The 26489-nt window shown below is 41.9% G+C and overlaps 2 long non-coding RNA genes across 2 annotated transcripts in view; one reads left to right on the top strand and one right to left on the bottom strand.

Moving 5' to 3' along the window:
• LOC122464033 overlaps positions 1-26489 on the top strand; it is a 152093-nt gene that overhangs the window by 102451 nt on the left and 23153 nt on the right. The gene's annotated exons all lie outside the window — the stretch shown is intronic.
• Positions 7028-9533, bottom strand: LOC122464034. The gene is made up of 4 exons (XR_006287874.1): positions 9392-9533; positions 8185-8262; positions 7829-7855; positions 7028-7690 (listed from the first exon to the last, which is right to left on the bottom strand). It is a non-coding gene; the product is annotated as an uncharacterized LOC122464034 (long non-coding RNA).

Raw genomic sequence — 26489 nt, 5'->3', positions numbered from 1 at the left:
CGGCCCTGTCTCCAACAGACCCCTTCTATAACACTGAGCCCTACACCATGCACCCTCCCTAGCGCCGCGAGTCGGGGCCCCCTTGCCTGGGGGGCTGCCCCAGCCTGGCTGGGACTTTCTGGGGCGGCGACTGCCTACCCAACCTCTCCTGTTCCCTGTCCCTGACCACCCCTCCCCCAGAACCTCTGCCCCCTCCAACCGTTTCCTGCTCCTTATCCAACCCCTCCTCCCAGCCCCGGCCCTGCTCCCTTACCATGCTGCTCAGGGCAGTGTGTATGGATGCCACGCGGCTTGCTGGAGCTTGCAGCCCCACCCCCTGACCATGCCGCTCGAAGTGGCAGGCACTGCAGAGCTGCCCAGGAGTGGTCCAGAGTGCTGGCGCTGGCAGCGCGGCATGCTGAGGCTCTGCAAGAGGGGGGAAGACAGGGCAGGGGCCAGGGGAGCCTCCCCAGCTGGGAGCTCAGGGAGCCCTAACAACCGGTTCTAAAGCTGCTTCTAAATTTAACAACCGGGTCGCGTGAACCGGCTCCAGCTCACCACTGAGTATGAATCACACCAAAGTAGTGACAATCCCATCTCTGTTTTAATGGAACCTAATTATGCCACTGATGAAACCTTTGATATGTGTTTATATTCAACTAAAATGATTTTTCTGGTGGTATTCCCTTGAGAACAGCACTGCCGAGTTTAGAAAGGAAAGTTTTTCAATTTGGACTAAATGATAAACTAAATAATAAAATCCAACCCCCCATATATGTAAATATTGTTCAGGTTGTTTTGGCACACAGAGACAAAAGTTTGAAATTATGGTCATGTTGAAACTATAAAAGCCATAAAGGGATGCATCAGCGAGTGGATAATGGTAGTTTTAGAACTCCTATTTTCTTTCAGTTTTGTTAATCCTCTGGAAAAAATTCAGTTTACATGCAGTGTAGCTCATTGATCCAGAAATATGGTAGGTTCTTACTCTCCAAGGCTCTGACTCAGCAAAGCAGAGAAGCATGTGCTTAATTTCAAATCATTGGGTCTTAAGCACTTTGCTGAATGTGGACTGATTTAAACACGTGCTCCAGTGCTTTGCTGTATCAAGGCCCAAATTCACAACACTTAGCAGAGGCTTTCTACTGTGCAATATGTTAATTTGCTAGAAACAGGCAACTTTTGTATTCAGGGTAGGAACTCTATTACCAGAAGCAAGTGCTGCTTGCATGTTATTGTGTTTATTATTTCCCATTTATATTGTGGTAGTGCTTAGAGACCTCAGCCAGATTTGGACTCTATTATACAGTACGTATTCCACAGTTATATAGTAAATGGGGGAAAAAACCTGAAAATTTAATCTGTGTTTGTATTTATTTGCACTGCTGTCTTGGAACTCCAGGAACAAGCAGAAATTAAATTCTCAAATAAAACCTTTTCAAACACAAAATAGACTAAACCTTTAAAAGAGCTCCCTGTCGCCTCTTCATATGTATTTTCCAGGGGCTCTCAGCAAGAGGTGAAATTAGGTTGCTAACTTCCCATTAATTTTCTGTCACAAATACAAACTATTAATCTTTTTACTAAGGTGTCTTACCATGAAGAACGTGGTTAGAATTCAAGACTTGTAATCCTAAAACATTTGAATTTATTGGATGTGAATCTCCTCCTCTGAGAGCAAAATTTTGAGAGGTTCCATATCCCTTGAGTACAGGTTTTAAGAAATATTTTTGGCAGAATTGGAACTACAGATGACAGTTGTAACCATTTGGTCACTGTAGGAGTGTGTCCTGAATCTCAGATGTATAAACCACCCCCCATCCACCCCACTTCTCAAACGTCACAGTTAGCTTCTCTTCCTAGCGATTTCTCTTCTCTACTATGTCTCTATGAGAACTGGTTGGAAATTTTAAAATTTTTCAATAAGGAAAAGACGGGTTTGTTTTTTGTGAAAACCCGTATTTGGCAAGGTCTACTAGAGAGAAAATAGAGAAAAAGGACCTAGATAAGAGAGTCTTGGAGGGGAGAGGAAGAAAATTATGAAAAGATGGGAGGTGACACTGTCTTTTTGTGAGGGACAGAAGAGGACAACTGCAAATGTGATCATTCTAAATATTGCCAGTCAACCCTCTTATGTTAATAAGTTTAGATGGGGCAGGATGAGGGAATCTGGCTTTACATAAGGTTCAAGATAGTTTTTCTATCTATACCAAACCTGAACTGAATCTTCCCCCCCAGGACTTATAAGAGGAGAGCAAAAATATCACTGGAAAGGATGTCTGGAAATAAACAACACCAGGCATTTATTTCTCTGGCCTTGTATGTTTTTATATCACATCTACCACCAGGATATCAAGAGAAGGCCTTGTTGTGTGAGATTTTCAGCCCAGTTTTACACATCTGGAAAGTCTGGATTGTTCATATGAGTGTTGGATGTACAGTCTGGATTTTTTTTTTGGGGGGGGGGGGGGGGGGGGAGGGGAGATGATTTTTCCAAATCAAATCTTTAACCATTATGAGATTCATTCATTGCTGGTTTATATTGTATATGCTGGAGACTGTTAAACAATTGTTTGGATTTAATGAATACTTACTGTGATGGGTTCAGTCAGAGAGACCCCCTTGGGACTGTCACCTGATGTGCTGAAACTACCTCTGAGACCATTTTCCCTGTGAGCTTGGGACTCCAGAACCCTGTCTTGTTGAGCCAGAAATGCTAACCTGCTGCAACACAGACCCAGGGTCTGAACCATGCCCCCAAAGCTGCAGACTTAACTGAAAACAGCTCAGCAAGTACTCCTGTCTCCAGCACCCAGACACCCAGCTCCCAATGGGATTCAAACCCCAGATAAATCCGTTTTACTCTGTATAAAGCGTATACAGGGTAAACTCAAATTGTCCACCCTCTATAACACTGATAGAAAGATATACACAACTGTTTGCTCCCCCAGGTATTAATCACTTACTCTGGGTTTCTGGGTTAATTAATAAACAAATTTGATTTTATTAAGTATAAAAAGTAGGACTTATGTGGTTTCAAGTCATAACAGAAAAGAGTAAGTTACCAAGCAAAATAAACACACAAGTCTAAGCCTAATACATTTAAGAAACTGAATATAGATAAATCTCACCCTCCAAGATGTTCCAATAAGCTTTTACAGACTAAACTCCTTCTTAGTCTGGGCCCAATCCTTTCCCCTGGTACAGCCCTTGTTAGTTCCAGCTTAGGTGGCATCTAGGGGATTTCTCATGACTGGCAGCCCGCTTTGTTCTGTTCAACCCCCTTTTATAGCTTTGGCACAAGACAGGAATCTTTTGTCTCTCTAGGTCCCCACCCCTCCTTTTAAATGGAAAAGGACCAGGTTTAAGATGGATTCCAGTACCAGGTGACATGGTCCCATGTCCTGTGAGACCCCAAGCCTCCATTCTTCCCAGCCTGACTCACAGGAACACAGGAAGGCTTGCAAATAAACAGAGCCATTTACAACCAATTGTTCTAGTCAATGGGAGCCATCAAGATTCTAAGCCACCATTAATGGCCCACACTTTGCATAATTACAATAGGACTTCAGAGTTATATTTCATATTTTTAGTTTTAGATACAAGATATACAAATAGGATGAACACTCAGATTATAAACTTTGCAATTATCCTTTTGCATAAAGCATATTCCAGTTACATTATATTCACTCATTAGCATATTTCCATAAAACATATGGAGTGCAACATCACATTTACTATGATGTTTTCCTTTATGCCTTGAGTTAACAGGAAGGAAGCTGAAAGATGTGTGCTGTGAGTTGGAAGGGTCCAATATTTGTGTAGGGAGGTGGAGACCTTTAAGGAAACACACCTTATGATAGTGCAGCCCACTAGTGTGTGTATGTTACAGGTCTCCCTCTGCACCAATCTGAAGAGGATATGAGTTGTTACAGCCCCCAACTACAGAGCCTTGGCTCTTCAGCTGACACTATAGCAGCTCATACTGTTATCTCCAGAGGTCCCTAGTTCAATCCCTAATATGACAGCAATTATATTAGCATAATATTTTAAACCAGTACATCAAGTTATCTAATGAAAGTAAATCATGAGGGAGACAGAGCTATCTGTAAAATGAAATGGAAAAACCTGCAGTAAAATTGCAATAGGAGCATCTTCCTCCTTCCCTCTTTAACAGCTTCTTCCTACATTGAACAGATGGCTCAGAGATTAAAAATGAAGAGAATTGCAAAAGCTGTGAAAACAAACAATTCTTTACAAATATATACGGAGCTGCAGGTAGAGAGAGGGAGTGAGAGAAGGCACTGGAGGATAATGGAGGTGGCTTGGGGATAAATGAGGTGGATATTGCTGGAAAACTAAACAAATGATTTGTCAGTGTTTCCAGGGTGTGTGAGGGAAACATGCCTGAAATGTTTCCCATGGACAGAAAATGAAAAATGAATGAAAGTAAGGATGATACTAAAACATGTGGAGAAAAGAAGATGAGCAGTTAATCAGAAATATGGCTTCAGGACTAGATTGTCTTCATCTCCAAACTCTGTCAGAGACTGTGATGGTGTTTTGTTTTGTTTTTTTTAAATAATTCTGCAATGAAAATGGGAGAAGTGTCCTGGTACATGTTTTCAAAGAAATGTAGGGACAAATCAGGTAACTATAGGTCCTCTGAATAAGAAGAGTTTGTCTTGGGAGGAAGGTTGCAGAGGATTTTGGAAATCATAGAACCATAGCGTTAGAAGGAACCGCAAGGGTCATGTTGTCTAACCAGCTGTCAAGATGCAGGATTTGTTGGGTCTAACTCATCCAAGACAGAGGACTGTCCAGCCTCCTTTAGAAAGCCTCCAGTGAAGGAGCTTCTACAACCTCTCTAGACAGTCTGTTCCATTGTTTTACGGTTAGGAAGTTTTTCCTGAGATTTAATATAAATCTGCTATGCTGAAGTTTGAACTCATTACCTCTTGTCCTTCCCTCTGTGGCAAGAGAGAACAACTTTTCTCCATCTTTATGGCAGCTGTTTAAATATTTGAAGACCACTCTCATGTTCCCCCTTAACCTCCTCTTTTCCAAATTAAAGAGACCATGTTCCTTCGGCCCTTGCTCATAATAGCTTGCATTTCATCCTTTTGATCATCTTTGTTGCTCACCTCTGGATCCTTTCCAGTTTCATTACCTCCCCTCTGTACATTGGTGACCAAACCTGGACACAGTACTCCAGCTGAGGCCTAACTAGGGCCAAGTAGAGAAGCACTATCACCTTCCATGATGTATATGCTATGCCTGTGTTAATGCAATCTAAAATTTCATTTCTTTTTTTGCAGCTGCATCACATTGCTGGCTCATGTTGAGGTTGTGAGCCACCACAACTCTCAGATCCTTCTCAGCAGTACTTTGGCCAATCCAGTTTCCCCCCATTCTGTATTTGTACATTTGGTTTTTCTTCCCTAAGTGTAGCATCTTACATTTGTCTTTGGTGAATTTCTTTTTGTTGTCTATAGCCCAGTTCTCCAATTTATCAAGATCCCTTTGAATTTGATCTCTATCCTCCCAAGTGTTTGCAACCCTCCCCGCAGCTTTGTCTCATCTGCAAATTTGATCGGTATGCTCTTTCTTACATCTGGGTCATTAATAAAGCTGTTAAACACCAGACTGAAAACAGATTCCTGTGAAACCCCACTTGAGACCTCCCTCCAATCTGACATCATTCCATAAATAGGTACTCTTTGTTTGTAGTTGTTTGCCCAATTATGCATCCACTTTATGGTAGTTCTGCCAAGCCTGAATTTCTCCAGCTTACTTATGAAATAGGGGAAAGTGTTTTATGTTAAAAAAAAATAACCAAAACTTAGTTTCAAAGAGTAATCCCATAGACTGTGATGCTGTTTCCTAGTGGGACACCTCTAAACAGATTTTTGTGTTTGTTTATATTAAATATTTTATCAACATCAGTAATCAGAATCTGGAACACTAATAAAAAATGTAAAACAGATAGGCCAAATAGATGGACCTTAGCCTAACAATTGGTAGGATGTTAGTCAACTGAATGCCTGATTAGAAAAGTACATAATAGTAATCTATGACCTTCAGAAAAGATACTGACAATGGCTGCTAAGCAAATATCTGCTAAAGACTTGTTTTGTAATTTAAGGTCAATATCTAGATTACATAAAATGAACTTAAATATGATACAGGTGTGTGTCCCTTCCCCACACAAATGTAGGAACAAACAGAATCATAACATTTAAAGAGATGAGGGAAAATTAGGGCCCTCCGTATGCTGCACTGGATAACGATAATATCATTCCTTTGACTAAATACCTGGAAAGTTTAGTCACTTGGGCACATATTCACAAAGATATTTAAGCACCTAGCTCTCACTGAAGTCAATGGAGGTTAGACACCTAAGTACAGTAGCTGTCTAGGCCTTGTTCAAATACACAAGTGAAATGGTCATTTGACCCAATGACCGAAAGTTCTGGTCCTTGGCCTAGACAACTAATTTGGCAGAATTATTGTAACATGTCCTTTGAAAAGGACCACTCTTTTTCATTAGATTTAAGTGAGATTATACATTTAAAATAATTCTTCTGTAGCATCAGAGATGGATTGGCTATGTCTGAACATTACTAACGCTTAATTTAAGAGGACATCTCCTAGCCTGGAATTTTCATTTTTAATGTGGGGCACTGTTACGAATTACATCTCATCTCAAAAGCAGCAGTTTTTATTTCTTAGAAACTGTAACTGGTGAATGTGTATTTAAATGGTGTCTTGCACACAGCTGAGGTGGGATACCCTGAGAAGATGCAAATGCCTCTGACTATAGATGAATAGAATCATGACTGATGCTTTCCATTTTTTGTCTCCTGCAGCCCTTCATGCAAGGATGTATAATAAGGTATTTAAGGTAATGTTTGCTGGCCATTCTGTCAGCACTGAGAAAGTGGAGATTATTGGAGTATTTTAAAGTATTTCTACCCTGACATCTTTTCGCAGTCTGATATGTGAGGGGGGCATTATGAAATACACAGGCAACACTGGCTTTTTTTTCCAAGGCAGTTATATTTAACACTGTAGGAAATCCAGCCTGGAGATATTTTGCTTCTCGTATCTTTCACATTTTTTTCCACTTTCCATGTAAATATGATAGCTGCCATTTTGCCCATCACCAGAAATTGAAGCAAGGACCTACAGGGCAGAAAACAAGGTTCTATAGCTTGAGCTACAGCTAAGCTCTCTCACTGGAATGTAACAGTCTCTCATCCTATTTGGGTCAGTCACAGAAAGGAGCACAATTGAGCTCATTGCTGATTATTTTCTAATTAAATTGAGTCATCCACTCCCTTCAAGCACAGTATGTGTATCGAAGCTTGTCCTGCGGCTGAATAAAGGAGCTGGGATAGAACATTAATTCTCTCCTACCTTCCCTTAAGAAGAATACTTTACACATTTTCAGGCTTTGATTGTTTTTTTTGGCAAGTGGTAGAATTTCAGACAGGAAAGCCAAGATCTTCACTATCACTGACCTCTTCCAGGATAGTTTTGGTAGGGATCACAACTAGTCCCTTCCATGCTCTGGTTTTCTGTCCTGTGCCCTCAGGAAGTTATGAGAAGAGTACAGATGGGTTTGCTCTGGCATCTGTACACCTCTAGTTTTCACGTTCTTCTAGGCAGTCTTTCCTCTCTAGACTCCAGGTTAAATCTCCATTCCCTCCTGGAGTTTCACAGCATACACAGAGAAGTGAAATAAAAATATAAAATACTCTTGCTGAAGGTTGCCATGTAACACTTAATTTCTTTGAATTCAGAACGATACTACACAGGAACCCAAGAACAGGGAGGTACAACTCACCCCACCCGATTTGAGGATGTCTGCTGGCTGGCAGATGAAAGGAGATTCATCCCATTGTACACACCAGAGTTACCACACCATGGAAAAAAAAATTACAAGATTTTTGTTTTTAATTTCTAACCAGACAGAATACCAAGAGTTTAGCTGCTGTGTGCCCATGAGTTCGGCATCACCGGACTCTTAGATATAAGTCTGAACAATACTGTGGTTAATATTTAACTTCCTTTCCTCAAATAGAGGGACCAGGGTGAGTGAGGTAGCACCTTTTATTGGACCAATTTCTGTTAGTGGGAGACAAGCTTTTGAGTCACACAGAGCTCTTTCCCAGGTCCAATAAAAGCGATTACCTCACCTACCTTGTCTCTCTGAAGAGAGTGCAGTTGTAGCCATGTTGGTCCCAGGATATCAAATAATCTTTCTGGGAGAAAAGAGACCTGGGAAGAAGAGAAAAGTAACAATCCTACCAAGTTATCAATCTGGTAAAGTAGTGGGAGGGCAGTTGTCACTGTCCCACCCTCCAACAATATTACTTTTCACGACAGCCCATTGATAAGCACAAAACTTGAATAATTCAAAGTCACGACACCAGTGAAGCAGGAAACATATCTATTCCAGTTGCTGTTGGAATCTGTAAGTGGAGCATCTAGACTTTTGATACCCAACATGCTAAGCTCTTTTGAAACTCTGACCCCAGTTATCGGTGCTGACCACTTCTGAAAATTCTGGCTATAGCACTTGTGCGAGTAGCTGCTCACCAATATGAATAAGGAGCTCAGTTTGGCCCTGAAATTATTTTATTGACATCAATGATGTGAATGCACTAGAGATTTTGGTGCTAATTGCTGACGGTGTACAGCTGCTGGTGCTAGTTTTCTTTACTATATACGTGTAGTATTAATGGATTCTCTTCATACTCTTTCTCCTTACTCCTGAATTCTGAGTTCTCCCCTCATCCCTTTTAAACAAACAGAAGTCATTCTCCATTGTTTGAGCAGAAGACACTCTGAAGAACTAAAACAACTAATTTATAGCTTGGTGAACAGAGGCATTAAAGAGGAAGAAAGCTATTTAAGCATATGTCTAACTTTCAGCAGATGAGTCAATAAGCCTCTCACATGCTGAAACACAGACACTTGCTTATATACCTTGCTGAATCATGGCCAAGGAAAAGGTGATATTTTAATTTGGGGGTGTAACCAGGGCACAGACACAGCAGTAGCGCCTCCTGCTGGTCATCTCAGGGAATTAGCTCACCAGCCCCAAGAGCACCCTCCTCAGGCCAGTGTCTCACCTTGCTACTGGCTCCCATGTCCCTCCCAGGATCCCAGTGCCACTTTCCTCCAGGTGCTGCCCCCGGCAGTACCCCACAGTTCTGGGTCTCCCCCTCCCAAGGGAACCCGCCACCCACTATCCCTACCTCACCTCAGTCGTAGGTTCCTGCCTGTCACCAGCTAGCCCCTGCACCTGGGGCAGACTGCAGTATGAGACACTCATCACAGGCAAGGTTGGGTTTGGACCTGCTACCTCTGTCTAACCTTGGGCTGTCCCCTGCAACCTCAGTACCTGTTGAGCCTAATGCTAGGCTGCAGCTTGGGACTTTCCTGGCTTCAGCTCCCCAGGCCCTTCCCCAGCCCTGCTCCAATCTAGGTACTCTGCTTAGGTCCCTGCAGCCAGGTCCCTCCCTCTCAGAAGCTTGATAGAGTCTCTCTCTAGATCTCTGGCTCACAGCCTTTAAAGAGCCAGCTGGGTCTGTTTGGGGTGTGGCCCCCAGCTGAGGCTGCTTCCCCAATCAGCCCCGCTGCCTTCCTTCTACAACAGCCCTCTCTCAGGGCTGTTCTAAACCCCTCTGGGCCCGAGCAGGTGTCTACCCCGCTACAGAGGGGTGGAAGAAATACAATAGGAAACAAATCCCAAGAGTCAGCAATCAGATAAAGGAACCAGGTATGGTGTGGTTTCCTTAAATGTGTACATTTACAGTGGCAGGTGGCGTAGACACTGCACACCCGGCTACAGTGGGTATAAAACCAGTGTCGATTGTAAGACACAGTTTAGGCGAGTAGAGTGCCTACACACCTGAACCGCCAGGGCATTTACCCAACATAGCTCTTTACACACCCAAGCAGTACCTCCCATGTCTACACTGCTATTTTTAGCAGTGTAGTGTCCCACTGCTGGAGCCTTTTTTGGCTGTGGGGAAAGGCTCTGTTAGCTCCCTGCTGCCTCTCCACTGTCAGAGCCTTTCACTCTGCTGAGTGGCTACACACCACAGTGACAAGCATGGACATGGTTTGCCTTTCGCTGTGGCACGTAATTACACATGCAGTGCTGTTATTCTAAATGTCAGAGAGAGAAATCTGTGAAAAGCAAGCCTGGTGGAAAGGACAACAGGTGTGTGACCCAAACCACTGGCTTGGAACTGAGAGGGTCTGTTTTGTGTAGACCTGTAATAACAGTGAGACACACGAGTGATGGTGAAAACTTAATCTTTATATCCTGATCCCAATTACCTGTCTTTGGCCAGGGTTCCAAAATTTTATACGGCGGTGGTAGGTATTGGTTGACTCCAATTCTTACAAGAACCATCATGAGTCAAAAATGGGAGTGGTTAGATAAAATGCCTAGCCATTTTTCCTCAGCACAGTGCTGACTGAGTTTATATGGTGAAAAAGAAAATCTCTTGTTGCTTTGCACTGAATACTGACAGGCAGTATTTACATAAGACCCAAGTCACCAAAAATTAAGTTGCTTCTTGACAGAATCCACACCACTGAATGTAATTTCTGAAGGTACAACAAGTCTCCATAAACTTCATTTAAAAATGCTGAGACATGATTGTGTGGACACTGCAGAGTGCTCAAGCTGCTGTAGATTAGACAAGTCACCTTCAGCATGTTTTGTATGCTGACCTCAGATGGAGGAAAGAGAGTGGATGATGAAGCACTGTAAATTTGCAAACACTTAGCCTGTATGCAATTAGCATATATAGTGCCTCTACCAGACCAACTGTGCCACTTTCCAATACTATGAAACGGCAGAACCATACTGGGGATCACCACAGGACTATCGTATCCTTCAATGGGATTAAAATGTAGGATGCTGTGTAATTTTCCACCAACCCACTTAATCGTCTCTGTTGGAAAAGCCAGTGTTCCTCATTTCCTGAAGGAGCTAGGGGAGCACACAAGTAAAGAGAAGAAGCATTTCCTTTCCAGACAATGATATGTGCAAATATTCAGGGTTAGCAGGTGACACTGAATTGTCCTATGTTCTTCTATTTTTTTTTTTAACACAGACAGTATCAAAGGTCATTAAATGCAGAAAGAATATAGCTCCTATTGCTCAGCTAAGTTTACCAATAAATCAAGAACTAGAAAGGTTGAGAAAGCTGTAAAGATTAGACTTTTTATAAGTAAAAAAGGGATTGTTTTAAGTAAGAACAAACGGATCAACTGAATGATATGAGTTCAGGGGTTTAGACTGGGTTTAAGTTTAAAACACACCAGAAGAAATGAATGAAATAGCTTTTCCTAGTTTTACAGACAGTCTATGAGCTCCAAACTCCCAAATTTCAGCTACATGGGCATTTCTTCCCGTCCATCCCCCCGCTACAGACAGCCTGGCTTCTGTATAGCATTCTTCAGCATGTATACTAATGTGTACTGTGCACTTAATTATTTTATCAACTCAGGCTCTGCAAAATGTTCCTCATGAACCACAGAAGTATTGAAAATAAGCTTCTGTTTGAGTCTGATCTGTGTTTCTGAACCAGCACCACTTTGGTTAGAATTGTTTTTCCCATTTACTATCCTTTCAGTTTGCTACATACTTTTTTCTCTCTCCCTGAATATCTACGAACATTTTGAGATTACTAAAATAAGTACATTTTTTAGTTCATCTGAGAGAGATGTAACAAATTGCACTGTATTTCTTAATTGCCTCAGGCTACACCTTGTAAACAGGAAGAAGGGTCAGGTACCTCCATAGAAATATCTTCCTCTTCCCCACAGGCCCTGTGGAAGGCTCTGTGTTGGTTCAGAGATCTGCTACTAGAGCGGATGAAGGCAGTGAACAGGTCAGACAAGGATGGGCTAGCAGAAGGTAGAGCTGAGAGGGCAAATAACATCCCAGTATAATACCCACTGGTCAATCCTGAGTAAAGCCACTTTGAGTGGTCTACAGACTTTATTTTTTTATATTTGCAGTTGTCAGTATTGCAACTTTCAGTAATACACAAGGCATGGCAAGAGACCATAACATTGTCATTTATGGCACGTGTGTGGTAACAATTCTCTAATAGAATTAACTCTGGGCTCACGGGACTGTGGATAAACCACAATCTAATTATACTTTTTAGAGCCCTAACAATAATACTTGATAATTCCTAGCATTTATATAGTGCTTTTCCTCAGTAGATCTCCAAGAGCTTTTCAGAGGAGGAAAGTATTATTATTAGAGTATGTAGTGCTGCATGTTTCTTGATTATATCTATTCTGAAGTTGAGTGGGGCAGAACTGTCAGAGTAAAAGCTTATCTGGCATCATCATTATTTCTGTTATGATTATTTAAGCGTCAAAAGATTCATTGCCTACCTTAAGAAGCTTGCATTCTAAGCACCTTGGCTGGTAAAGAAAGGTGTAAACAGTGAAGAAGGAGAATGGGGGAGGGCAAGGATAGGAGGACTAAAATTGGTTGTTACTAGGAAGCAAATTAGGCAAATCAAACTGGCACCAATAAGTCAAGACCAAAGGCAAACTGTGAGTAGTGAGTCAGAAACAGTTAATCTTGTTCAGCTTTCTCAAACCCTATTGCTAATAATAAAAACATACCTAGAAGGTCTCCCTAAAATCATCTTTCCTCCAAGGAAGATAAGTGTAACACCTTTAGTTTTTCCTCTTATCAAATAATCCTAACATTAAGAATCACCTTAGATGCTCTACTTTGCACCCAATACAGGAAAAAGTACTCTGAACACTTATCTATTCTAGGTAAGAGCTGGCTGTGCTCTGCAAAGTCATATCACTTCCTTCACTGCTATCCTCATCTTTCTGATGCAATCCAGTGTCTTTTTTGCTATTAGACATAAATATATACACACACGCACTATCTTTTCTGTACTCACTATGGGCTAGACTGTGGCTGGCCCCGGCATGGGACACAAAGGGGGAGAGGATTAAAGAATCTTTTCACTCGTGCCTGTTCACTCCTGTAGAGTTGATTACCACAGCTGCTTGCACACTGTGATGTAGGACAACGCCTAGGTAGCATTGCTAGTGTTACTAGCAGCTCCAGAAAGAATGGTGAGGGAAGGAGGTGGAGCTGTAGTCCCTCCTCTACAACAGCTAGCGAAGCTTGCTAATTGAGGAAGGGAGTGTTTGCTTTGACCCCTTAATTGGGGGCACTTCCCCTAAGCAGTGGTGTGCAGAGACAGGCATGGTGCCCGAAGGCACAATAGTTTATTTTAAAAAAACATTTCAGAATAATAATACCTAGAAAGCTTCTCCTCCACAAATTTCAAAGCACAGGTAAATGTCACTGTCCTCATTTTACAGATGTGGGGACTGAGGTTAGAGCCAAACCTTGCTGGTTACAGTTAGGCATTTTCCTCCATATTTTGGCTCCTAAATAAATGGGGGGAGCTGAGCATCCACAACACAACATCCAGTATCTGTGTTAATAAAATACTTATTGTTCTCCTGATGAATTTGACTCTCAGTGACTTGTCAAAAATTGATAGTGATTAAAATGACAAAGGACTAAGCTGATTTAGGGTATGGCTGTGTTCAGGAATCTTTCAATCTCATCTCCAGAATGAACTGGAGCAGGGGATATTCAGCCACTCCTTTAAAAAAAAAGTCATATAATTTGGTGCCCAAATATGGATTTAGCAGCCTAATTTTAGTAATTGTGACCATGCTGTGTGTGTGTGTGTGCACTGCTGTATATTTTACACACACACATTCATCTTTAATTTCTTAGCATTGATTTAATTGATTCAATGCCTGGCTTCATTAAGCTATCCTCTCTCAAGCAAGGTACTAGGGCTCAGAAATGCTATTGTGGCCCTAGGGCATTCATGTTTCAGACAATTCCTTTTCATTATGCTGAAGCATTTTCTTGAGGTGTCCAGTGCAATTCTCAGAAGAGTAATGAGTAGATTTATTGACTGATGACAGCCGACATCATGAGTGGCCTCCTCTAAAGTTTGCAAAATCTGACACACATAACATGAATCTCCATTGCTCAGAAATGAAAACTAGTTGGTCTATGCACATGCACTTTGTATGTATGTACAGATTTTGGATATGCTCCTGTCATCTTTTCAAGCCAGAGAAAAGTAGATTGCTATCAAGCTGGCAGTTCAGCAGATATATATATATATATATTTTTGCATGTATATATTGTTTTTCTCTTGCAGTTTCCCATGAATATACTGGTTGATTGTAAAACTTCAGTAAATCACTAACAAACTTCTCTCAGAAGATGTTTGTCATTCCTACCAGAGCCATATATTTGCAAGTAAAATATGCCTCAAGGGAAAATTTCCATCTCACACTGCTTTAACAACATTGGTTCCACTGTCAGTGCTAATTAAACCAATGAAAAGAGATTGGGAAGTAAGACAATTATTTGGTCTTCAAGCATTGATTGGACACTATGTTGGCTGTAGAGTGATGAAAGAATGGGAGTACATAGCAAAATCTATAAGAAGTTTCTAATTTTGCATGATCCATGGATTTTAAGGCATCAGTGATTTTGATCATCTCTGCAGCAAGCTTTCAATTAAGTCTTTCAATTAAGATGGTGATTCTCAAACTGTTGCATTATGTGGTCACTTCTTAAAATACCACTTTTCATGGTCCATGTCTCCTGCCATCTTCCCAATCCCAATTCTGTGCCACACCCATTGCAATTATAGTGTTTGATTACATAAACTGTCAATATTAGGTCATTATTGAGGAGAGGAGATGAAAACAAAATTGTTTTCATGCAATGATTGCAGTTGATTGGTTACTTCCCTCCATTTTGTATTTGTGATGTTTATTTCCTCTCCCTGAGTGGAGGACTTTCTTTGAATAAAAGAAACAGGTCTGTTTTTTGCTAAAGAGATTACAAAGGCAGTTATCCCTCTACCTCCTCCATCCAGGGTCTTTCTGGTGTTGCTGTTACTTTTCCTTCTCTTCAGAGGCAGGAGGCATAAACAGTCATAAAACTCCACTCAGAAGTACTTCCAGAGCCATGAGTCCTTCCCATACGGAAAAAGCTACACCATTAGGGAACTGTGTATATGCATGCAATGGGACACTCACCCATCCAACACAGTAACTGTGTTAAACCTATTTCTCAAGCTGTGATGCTCTGAGGGCTGCATTTAGTATCTGGCCACTAACAATATTCTCCCTATTGCCTCTAGTTGCATGATCAAATGAACCCTTTGCACTCACAAATGGGTTAAAATGTCAAATTGCTCCCATGGTAATTGAATGCACAGAGTAGGCAAGCAGGTAAACAGGCAGTAAACTCAGGCCTCAGCTGTCTGAAAAACAGGTCCTACATTTCTAAATGACAGTTCTTGGAAGCAACCATTCCTTCCCCCGCTCCGCCGCCCCGAGCAATAGTATCACAAGGTTATTTTTTCAGTGGCATAAGAATAAAGCGGGTGCATGCTTTCATGCTGGAGTGACTCATAATTGTGAATGCCTACCTCAGTGTAGACTATCAGAAACAGGGCAGACACCCCAAACCAGTGCTATGTTCTATAATCACATTTGTTACTGGCTTCATGAAATTTAAACTCCTGGATCACTATACTGGTCTTACCACAGAGTCACAGACAGTCCCCTTAGACTCTCTAGTCTATCTTGCCACCCCGACAAACTGGACTTTGTAATAATGGTCACTTAAACAAAAAATCATACCACATCAGGTTTCTCCCAGTCCCAAAAGACCAGTCACTTGCCCCAGATCAATTGGTACCAGGGCTGGCTCTGGGTTTTTTGCCACCCCAAGCTCCGAGGGCACAACTGCCCAAGCAAAAAAAAAAAAAAAAAGCCGGAATGCCGCCCCAAGCACATGCTTGCTTTGCTGGTGCCTAGAGCCGGTCCTGATTGGTACTCTGGATCTTACACCAAAGACAACACTGGCAACCAGTGCTATAGTTAACTAAAGGTTTATTAGCTAAGAAAAGGAAATGAAAGTTACTGAGAGATTAAAGCAGGTAAACTACATAAACAGGTGAGTCATAGTTGGTAACTCCAAATGGTGGCAGTGATGTAATAAACTGCCAGTTTCCCAAAAGTCTTTTCAGGGTTCCCAGATTGTCTCTGGGGATCTCTGCTTTGTATCTGGTACCTTTCCCTGTAAGAATTAAAACAGTTCAGAGCTGACAGATCTTTCGTTGAATCCATTCTAATATCTTCTTCTCACAGAAAACAAGCTGACCATGTCTCTACTCACATGGTTTTTCCTTTGATGATGAAGAGTGAGGAATACATTTTGAGTCTGTGACCTTGGTTGTCACACACAGTGGCCATTTGCTTTGAAGTTAGCATCTTTTTTGATAAAGTCCTTCCACAAGGCTTCTTTGATGTCTGAGGAGTTATTTAGTTACAGGGATAGTAACAATGTTTGCTATTACATCGAGATAGGACATATATAAGTAAAAACAATACATGTACCATCCCATTAGTTTTATGAAGTTTTAATACCAACTACGCTCTAATACAGTTAACAATTACTTTGATCTTTACTAATACACAAGTGAATTGACCTGAAAACACTCTAGCATGACCTCGTCTACTAGCATCACACACAGTCTGCTTTTCCTTCTGTGGTTTAACTGACAAGATAATTATTTTCTTTTAAATAATCACTAGTTGATTTTCCTCTATATCCCATCTTTGTTGCACTCTCACATTGATAGCCCTTGGTGACAGAGAGCATCATTCTTTGTACTGAGTGCCTTCAGACAATTCCCAAATAGTAACACTCATCACATCCCCAAAATCTGTCTAGTGCTAAAAGCCTTGGAGCTTGGGGAGGAGAGACATAGGTCAATATCAGATATAAAATGATTTCTGCAAGCATTAATCTAAAGTATGGTAGGAAAACTTTGAAACAGATAAATTAATAGCATCCAACTTCAATTTTCAAATGGAACCCAGTATTGATCTGTTTCTATTCCCATAGACTAGGGGTGGTCAAACTTACTGGCCCTCCAACCCGCATATGACAATATTCAGAAGTTCGAGAGCCGGGGCACACGTGCCGGGAGCCAGGGGCTCGGGGCTTCAGCCCTGCTCGTTTTGAAGCCCCAAGATCCCCCTCCTCGCTGGACAGAAGCTGCTACCCCACGACCCCACTGCAAGGCAGAGGTCCCAAGCTCTTCCCTCCACCCTCCCCCCCCGGCCCTGCAGTCTGGTAGGCCAAGAATGGGGAAACGTGGGGGGCTCACAAGCTGCGCTTTAATGGTAAAAGAGCTGCATGTGGCTCACGGGCCAAAATTTGGCCAGCCCTGGCATAGATTGTGCATGTAAGGAAGAATACGTCATATAATTACACTGAATTACACCTGAAGCATTAAAGTAATATTTATTTATGTATGTAATGCAAATATAACAACTTGTACAATATGATTGATTAGAACTATAAAGCTGAGTGTGTATGTTAAATGGGTGGCAGATATGCTAAACATGGAGGTGGGAACAATTATGTACATTTAACTTCTTTTTAAAGTGTCTTTAATGAATATTAGAGAAACTAAATCATGGAGGATTGTTAGGGTATGGTTGGTTGATATTCACTCAGCACAACATGTTCCCTATCACTGATCCTCAACTGGTTGTTGAGCTAATGAGCTGAACCATGGACAATCCAAAATGTGATAGCAAAGGTGATTATGAAAGAAATTGATATTATTGTGTGTCAGGATCCTGACAAGGGCAGTCAGGACCAATGGTCAGAGCAGAGTCAAACCTGAGGCCCAGAGCAGCAGAGGCATTTGTAGTCAAGTTCCAGACTGGGGTGGATATCAAGGCTCAGCATCTGCGTCTGGTTTCAGAGACCAGGTCAGGAGGTGAGGTTCAAATCAAGCCAAAATCAAGAGTTCAAGTGCAGGAATAGTCATGGCACCTAAAGAAGATTCCCACTGTTGCCTGGACACTTCCTGGAATGCCCCTTGGGTTTATATAAGGCAGGGAGCCAATCACAAGCCATGGGGCTACTGCCTGTCAGACCACTTGAGGTGGGACTTCCCATGGTCTGTGCGCACAGTGGGTCATGGGTAGTGGAGCACAAATTGGCTACCACTGCAGCTGGTTGGCCTGTGGAGGTGTTTGCTGCCTGGCAGCTCTCCAGGCCTCAGTTCAAGAACTGTTGGGCCCTACAGTGTGAGCTGACAACTTACTCTTTGGGAGCTCTATATGAGTGATATGTCTGAACTAGTACTTTTTGTCTATTATGCATTAGATTGCCTACTTGACATACCATCACTGATAATAAATCATTCTCTCATGCTGCTGCAGTGTAACAAGGTGGTGGGACTGCAGATAACAAGTAAAAGGAATACTACAGGTAAAAATTCAAATAAAATTTAATTTAATTTAATTATTAAAATTCAGATTGAATAAGAGACAAGATATGGAGGAGAAGAAACTCTAAAGACTCAGGGCTGGTCTACACTGGGAATTTCATCGGCATAGCTATGAAATCACCCCTGAAAGATGTAGCTATGCCAACCTAACCCCGGGTGTAGACAATGCTATGTCAAGGGAAGAATTCTTCATTCGACCTAGCTACTGGCTCTTGGGGAGGTGGATTAGCTACACTGATGGGAGACCCCTTCCCATCAGCATAGGAAGTGTCTACACTGAAGCACAACAGCAGCACAGCTGCAGTGGTTTAAGTGTAGAAATATCCTTAGGATTACAACTGTGCAAAACTTGTGATGAAATGCAAAAGACTTTCCATTAAAAACCCCCAAATTGGGGCAAAGCTCACCAAACCCTGTGAAACTTTAGGCAGGTGTGGACTTGGTTTCAAACAAACTTGACCCTGATATACAGTTTCAGGTGTAAACCATCCAAAGCTGAGTGTGTACATTTATTTCACAAATGCTACCTAATCACAATAGAACCTCCAAATAAGATCAGTTTGAGAATCTGTCCTTGCTTTATCTGAACTGGTTCAAACCCATTTCCTGATAAAAACAAATGAGTCCAACCAACCAATGGTGCACATGGGACATTTGCAAAAGGATTTTGGTAAACACGTCTGTTAATGTGTAATTGATTCATTATGTTTTTCTTGTTTGAGCTTTTGTAATGACAAATTTCCCTCTGCTTTGTCTCCGGTACCTCTGTTTTTTTCATTACATTTCTCATACTTGACATAAATCTTCCTCTGTACTGGTTTCTAGTGCTACACAGATAGATAGCTCTTTTTTTTTTTAAATCACAGAAATTGTCTGCCTTTCTGGCTAAACAACCTTACAAAATCATTTGATTAAAAAGAATAGTGATTGTATTTTATGGCCTTCTTTTTCAGCACCCTATCTTTTGATTTTTGTATTTCACTCTAGTTTTGTTTCCATTGTGCCTGTTTACTGCTTTGACGAAAAGCCTAATGAGTTACAATTGTAATTTGAGCTTCAAGGGCCATATTTTTCTCTCCATCTCACATGAATGAATTCACTAATTGACAGAGAGGGTGTAGAGCAGCAGGCTGTTACTTCACAAAAACATTGACATACTATGCTCAGACTTCTAAAAGGCATTTGACCTAGTATTACATGATTTGAAAAAATAGCAATATACAAAATTAATGTAGCCCATATTAAATCGATAAACTGGCTCAATGATAGATCTCAGAAAAAGTAACGGTAAATATGGAATCGTCCTCCAATAAGGGTGTTACTAGTCAGGTCCCACACGGATCCCCACTTGTCCCAGTACTATTAAATATCTTTATTCAATGGTCTGGAAGAAAACATAAGTCACTGATGGTGAAGTTTGCAGATGACACAGAAATTGGTGGAGTGCTAGATAATGAAAAGGACCAGTCAGTTCTACAGAGTAACCTGGATCACTTGGTAAACTCTGCTTATTTGAACAACATTTGTTTTAATGTGACCAAATGCAAAGTCATACATGTAGGAACAAAGAGTATAGATCACCCTTACTGGATGGGGAGAGGGGCTGTATCTTGGAAGACAGGGACTCTGAAAAGGTTGTAGGGATTACCAACTGAACATGAGCTCTATTGTAATAATTGGGCCTACAAATTTACCCTAATTGGGAGCTTAGCTGTAAGACATGAGTGAAATTTCATAAAAAATATCACAATAGCTAATAACAGTTAAACAGAAATTAAAAGGTACGGTGCCAAAAGTGAAATCCCTGCAAGCTGCATGGAAATTTTTTAAAGACACCATAATAGAGGATCAATTTAAATTTATACACCCAATTAAAAAACAGAGTAAGAGAACCAAAAACATGCCCTCAAAAAATAATAGCAAAAAAAAAAATTTAAGTACATCAGAAGCAGGAAACCTGCTAAACAACCAATGGGGCACTAGATGGTCGAGATGCTAAAGGAGCACTCAAGGACGATAAGGCCATTGTGGAGAAACTAAAGCAATTCTTTGCATCTGTCTTCACAACTGAGGATGTGAAGGAGATTCCCAAACCTGAGCCATTCTTTTTAGGTGACAAATCTGAAGAACTGTCCCAGATTGAGTTTCATTAGAGGAGGTTTTGGAACAAATTGATAAATTAAACAGTAATAAGTCACCAGGACCAGAGGGTATTCACCCAAGAGTTATGAAGGAACTCAAATGTGAAATTGCAGAACTACTAACTGTGGTTTGTAACCTATTATTTAAACCAGCTTCTGTACCAAACGAATGGAGGATAGGTAATGTGATGCCAATTTTTAAAAAGGGCTCCAGAACTGATCCTGGCAATTACAACCTGACTTTGGTACTGGGAAAACTGGTTGAAATTATAGTAAAGGACAGAATTGTCAGACACACAGATGAACATAATTTGTTGGGGAAGAGTCGACATGGTTTTTATAAAAGAAAATCATGCCTCACCAATCTGCTAGAATTGTTTGAGGGGGTCCACAAGCATGTGGACAAGGGGGAACCAGTGGATACAGTGTACTTAGATTTTCAGAAAGCCTTTGACAAGGTCGCTCACCAAAGGCTCTTAAGCAAACTAAGCTGTCATGGGATAAGAGGGAAGGTTCTCTCATGGATCGGTAACTGGTTAAAAGATAGGAAAAAAGGGTAGGAATAAATGGTCAGTTTTCAGAATGGAGAGAGTGGTGTCCCCCAGGGTCTGTACTGGGACCAGTCCTATTCAACATATTCATAAATGATCTGGAAAAAGGAGTAAAATTTGAAGATGTTACAAAACTGCACAAGATAGTTAAGTCCTAAGCAGACTGTGAAGAGCTCACAAAAAGGATCTCACAAAACTGGGTGACTGGGCAACAAAATGGAAGATGAAATTCAATGTTGATAAATGCAAAGTAATGCACATTGGAAAACATAATCCCAACTATACATATAAAATGATGGGGTCTAAATTAGCTGTTGCCACTCAAGAAAGAGCTGTTGGAGTCATTGTGGATAGTTCTCTGAAAACATCCACTCAATGTGAAGTGGCACTCAAAAAAGTGAACAGAATGTTGGAAATCATTAAGAAAGGCATAGATAATAAGAGAGAAAATATCATAATGCCTCTATATAAACCCATGGTACGCCCACATCTTGAATACTGCATGCAGATGTGGTTGCCTCATCTTAAAAAAGATGTGTTGGAACTGGAAAAGGTTCAGAAAAGGGCAACAAAAATGATTAGGGGTATGGAATGGCATCCATATGAGGAGAGATTAATAAGACTGGGACTTTTCAGCTTGTAAAAGAGACAAATAAGGGGGAGGGGATATGATAGAGGTCTATAAAGTCATGACTGGTGCGGAGAAAGTAAATAAGGAAGTGTTATTTACGCCTTCTCATAACACAAGAACTAGGGGCAACAAATGAACTTAATAGGCAGCAGGTTTAAAACAAACAAAAGGAAGTATTTTTTCACACAGCACACAATCAACTTGTGGAACTCTTTGCCAGAGGATGTTGTGAAGGCCAAGACTATTACAAGGTTCAAAAAAAAACTAGATAAATTCATGGAGGATAGGTCCATCAATGGCTATTAGCCAGGATGAGCAGGGATGGTGTCCATAGCCTCTGTTTGCCAGAAGCTGGGTGTGGGTGACAGGGAATGGATCACTTGATGATTACCTGTTCTGTTCATTCCCTCTGGAGCACCTGCCATTACTCGTAGAAATATGTAACAGTGGAACTGTCTCCTTAAACGAAACCATGCCCAGTTCTCCTGCTCCAGTCCAGGTGCTCCCTAGTTTGGTGTAATGAGGAGGATAGGGCTTCCCTTGAGAGTTGTAAATGAGACAGCCTATAGGGAGAGAGAATTCAGAATTATGAGTCCACAGTCCTAAACGGGGAGAGACTGCTCAGAAGAAGCGCAGAGCTGGGCTGAGAGCTTCAGGGAGGGGATGACCCTGATGTGGGGAGCAGTGAGAGTGGAGCCAGACCAGGCTGCTGAAAGTGGAAGGCAGGTAATGGGAGGCCAGAGAGGACTGGAAAAGGCTGAAGGCTGAGAGGAACAGAGGCAGGTGCCTGCTGGCTCTCTGAGCCAGAGAGGGCTGAAGACTGGGATATGAAGGAGATGCAGGAAGAGATTAATATAAAATAGCAAATAGGATCATCTGAAACACTTGCAATGTAGAGATTTAGAACAGATAGTTTGTGTTCAAAGTACACAAGATAAATAATTGATTAGCTGAAGCAATTCTGAAAACTAAGAAAAAGAATGTCATAGTTAGAAAAGAATTTTTCAGCTGGTCTGGATATACCATGGGTTGCCAAATTTCTACCAAGTTGTTCCCTGTTTCATTCGTTACGATTTTATTTTGTAGATCTGACTGTGGGAGTGCCTTGCAGAGGCATGCTTCCACCTTTCAATCAACAGTTAATTTCACGCAATATCTGAGGCTAGCTCTTAGCATTGGGTTAATTTAAGATGCCACATTCTAGTTTTTATAAATAAATAAATACATAGTTCCTCATTGATTCCAAATCTGTTTTCAGTTACACTGGTGCAACTCATTGATTTCATGACTGACCGAAGTTATTCACTGGCTTCAATGGGATGGATTTAGTGTACAGTGAGAAGAGCATTAGACCCATACTGAAATCCTTAGAAATTTTCTTATCTGGTATTACAGCGAATATCTTACTATATTGGAATATCATTATTTGAAGTATGTTTATGTCTGACCTAAAGAAGAGAGTCTCACCAGTTTGTTCCTCATTGAAGTATCATGATGGCACAGGGCCATGGGAGAATGAGCCCTGGATAGCATTTTCAAAAGCACCTATGTGACTTAGGAGTGTACATCACATTTTCAAAAGGCACTTAGGCATTTAGGAGCCTGTCTCATTGAAAGACAATGGGACTTAGGCTCCTGTGAGGGGGTTTAACAGCCCCGCACTGGACAAGAAGGGGATAACCCCATATTGTGGCAGAGGAAGCTATGCTGGAGCCTCAGTATAAAAGGGAGCAGCCCAGCTCAGTTTGCCTTGACCTCCAAGGAAGGAGAACACACATTGCAGGCTCTCTCCCAGGAGCTGCCAGACCCCAGACCCCAAAAGCCATGTGCCAGAGCCCCAGATCCCAAAAGCCAGCTTTCCAGAGCCCCAGACCCCAAAGGCCAGAGGCCCAGGAGACCTGTGGATGGCAGCACTGGAAAACAGGGTAGAAAATAGCCTAGGGGAACTAGACATTGATCCCGTTGTGGAACTGGGACAAAGGCAGTGTGTTTTGGACAGATCCCTGCTGACCTAGTGGCAAATCCATTTGCCACTATCAGGGCCCGGGATTGGGACCTGGTGGAGCAGTGAGGGTCTGGGTCCTCCTACCCCGGCTGCCACCCACCCCTGGGTGGAGGCCCACTTCCCTCTCTTGCCACTAGGCCCTATGGCCCCGCAAGGGATGGCCACCTTTTTGACTCCAGCCATTAGGCCATACTGCCCTGGCGCTTAGCGTGGTCATTTGGACTTAGTCATTGGGCTATAACTCCCTTCCCCCCTCTCCTAAGAGTGACGGGGTCTACAAGCCCCACAACAGCTCCTAAGGGCCAGATTTTTAAAGATATTTAGGTGCCTATATATGTAGATAGGCACCTTGTGGGATCTTCCAATAGCATCTAGTTGCTAACTCCCATTGATTTGAATTATTTCAACTCCCATGGGAGTTAGACATTCAGTGGGATTTTCAGAAGCACCTAGGTGCCTATCTGCATCTTTAGATACCTAAATATTTTGAAAATATGTCCCTCTCTGCTCTAGCCTTGGTCTATACTAGGAACTTATATAGGTATAACTAACTTGCTCAGCAGCGTGGAAAATTCACACCCCGGAGCAAGGCGGTCTTACTCCCGGTGTAGACAATGCGTCAGATGATGTGAGACAGAGCTAGGTGTCTCCCAGTGTGGTCACCTGTTGAGGAGATCAAACTGTCTCAAAGGTTATGTAACCAGCTGAGTCTGTGGTAAAGACAAGCCTCCAACGCAGCTGTGTACTAGCAACCTCTGGCCAAAGGGACACAAGGTGAGAGTCTGGCTATCAATTATTTGTATTAATATTTATATTAAAATGTTTTTAAAATAGGAAAGATGGATCATGATCAGTGGAATGGAGTCAGATTGTCCATGTTCCCTGAAGGGACTGTTACACATGGATCACCAGTGGAACGGGCAACACAGCGAGTAAGGCTGGAAACAACTCAACCACATGGACAGAGCAGTGCCAAAGGTTTAATAAAGTTTGACCTGTTCAATTTAAACTTCATTAAGCTTCAAACTTTATAAACAAAACACCCCTAAGGAACAGCAGGAGGGGCTGCCAGCAGGGAGAGTAGAGAGTCCAAATCTGCCCATAGAGTTGCAGTGACAGCAGCAGGAGGCCAGGAACCTCTCCTCAGTGGCTTGCCCAAAGATATGGTGGGTGGGCAGTGAGGAGGCCGGCACACCCCACTCTGCCTGTAGAGAAGCAGACATGTGCCAAAGGTCTGAACCTTTTTTGCCCAGTTGGCCTAAAGGTCAGTAGCAGTGTGGTGAGGGAGAGGGTGTTTCACATCTCTCAGCTAAGTCAAATATGCAAAAGGTAACATTCAAGCCTATCTTCTGGCTTTCTGTCATTTCCTAAAGAGCTGAGAGATCCCAAGGAATGAATGACTCACGGTCAGTCATAGCTTACCATTTCATCTCTGTCAGACATTATCTTGCCCCAATACTTTTTTGTCATGTTTTTTTGCAGAAAAACTACGCATTTATTTTGGGCCAGCTCTCTGCAATTTCAAAAGACAATAACTATCCCTAACTGTGAATAATCTCAAACACTGCATGACATTTCATCTGGTACTATATTTTAAAAAAGCCTTGCAAATGTACAAGCACTGGCACAAAATCTACTCATCTCCCCTTTATAATAATAACAATTACAATGAAGAAATTAAAAATATTCTGTTTGTCAATCAAAGGAAAAAAATACTTGCGAGGACAAGTGGGTGTGTAGAATTTTGAGAGACTGTTCTAAAGTGACATACCTCTGGCTAGATAGAATAGGTATCATTTTATTTTGTTTTAGAATAGTGGGGTTGGCCTCCAAATGGTTCTCCATCTCTCTGTTCTATGATGATCTCTGCAGGCTTTCTCTGGTGTTGTGTCTGCTGGTTCGTAAGTGCTTCCTGTTTGTTTGGATCACTTGTCCTTCTTGCGTATCCTCTTTTTATGGCTATGTGCTCCTCCTGACTCCTGTAGACCACTCCTTCTGGTGTCTGTCTAATGGCTGGATCCTCACAGGAGTGCCTGTCTCCAGGGCTGGTAGGTCCTGGGCTGACCTGTTGTATTACAGTGCCTGTTATCTCTGATTGTTGGCTATTTTGTCAGCGGAGTCTCCAGCCTTCTGACTACAGCAGGTCTCTTCTCACTGTGTCCTTCATCCCATCTGTGGCTGGGCTGGACTGTTTTGGCACTCCTATGGGGAATTCCTGTGTGTCAAAAACACTAATAAGGGGTCTGAACCAGAAGAAGTAGCCATGTGTAACAGTCTCTTACTGTTTTCACAGCTGATTCCACCTTACCTTTACTCTGTGGGTATGCTGGGGAGGAGGTGTGGTGGTCAAACTCCTGCTTGCGTGCAAATTCCTTCAATTCTTCTGAGGCAAACTGGACTCTATTGTCAGTGAATAGTGTCTGGAATGCCGTACCTCACAAAGTGGACCTTCAATTTGCCAATCTATTACTTCCTTCTTGTATCAAGCAGGGCATCGATCTCCCACAAAATTGAATAGTAGTCCACGTACTATTTTCCAGTCAAGTACTATTTCACTAAAGGTAAATAAGTCTGCTCCCCAACTTCTTCCCATGGATGGGTGGCCAGCTTATGCAGTAAGTCTCTTTCTGCTGGTGGTTAGCACATGTCTGTAAGGTGTCTAATCCGTCTATCAAGGAATGGAGCTATGTATTCATTCCCAGCTGATAAACATACTCTCAAGCCTGACAAAGACAGCTGTCAATG

Source organism: Chelonia mydas, chromosome 1 (assembly GCF_015237465.2).
Source record: "Chelonia mydas isolate rCheMyd1 chromosome 1, rCheMyd1.pri.v2, whole genome shotgun sequence".
In the NCBI taxonomy this organism is placed as follows: Eukaryota; Metazoa; Chordata; order Testudines; family Cheloniidae; genus Chelonia; species Chelonia mydas.
The sequence above is the reverse complement of the archived record's forward strand: the minus strand, read 5'-3'. Positions and strand labels throughout refer to the sequence as shown.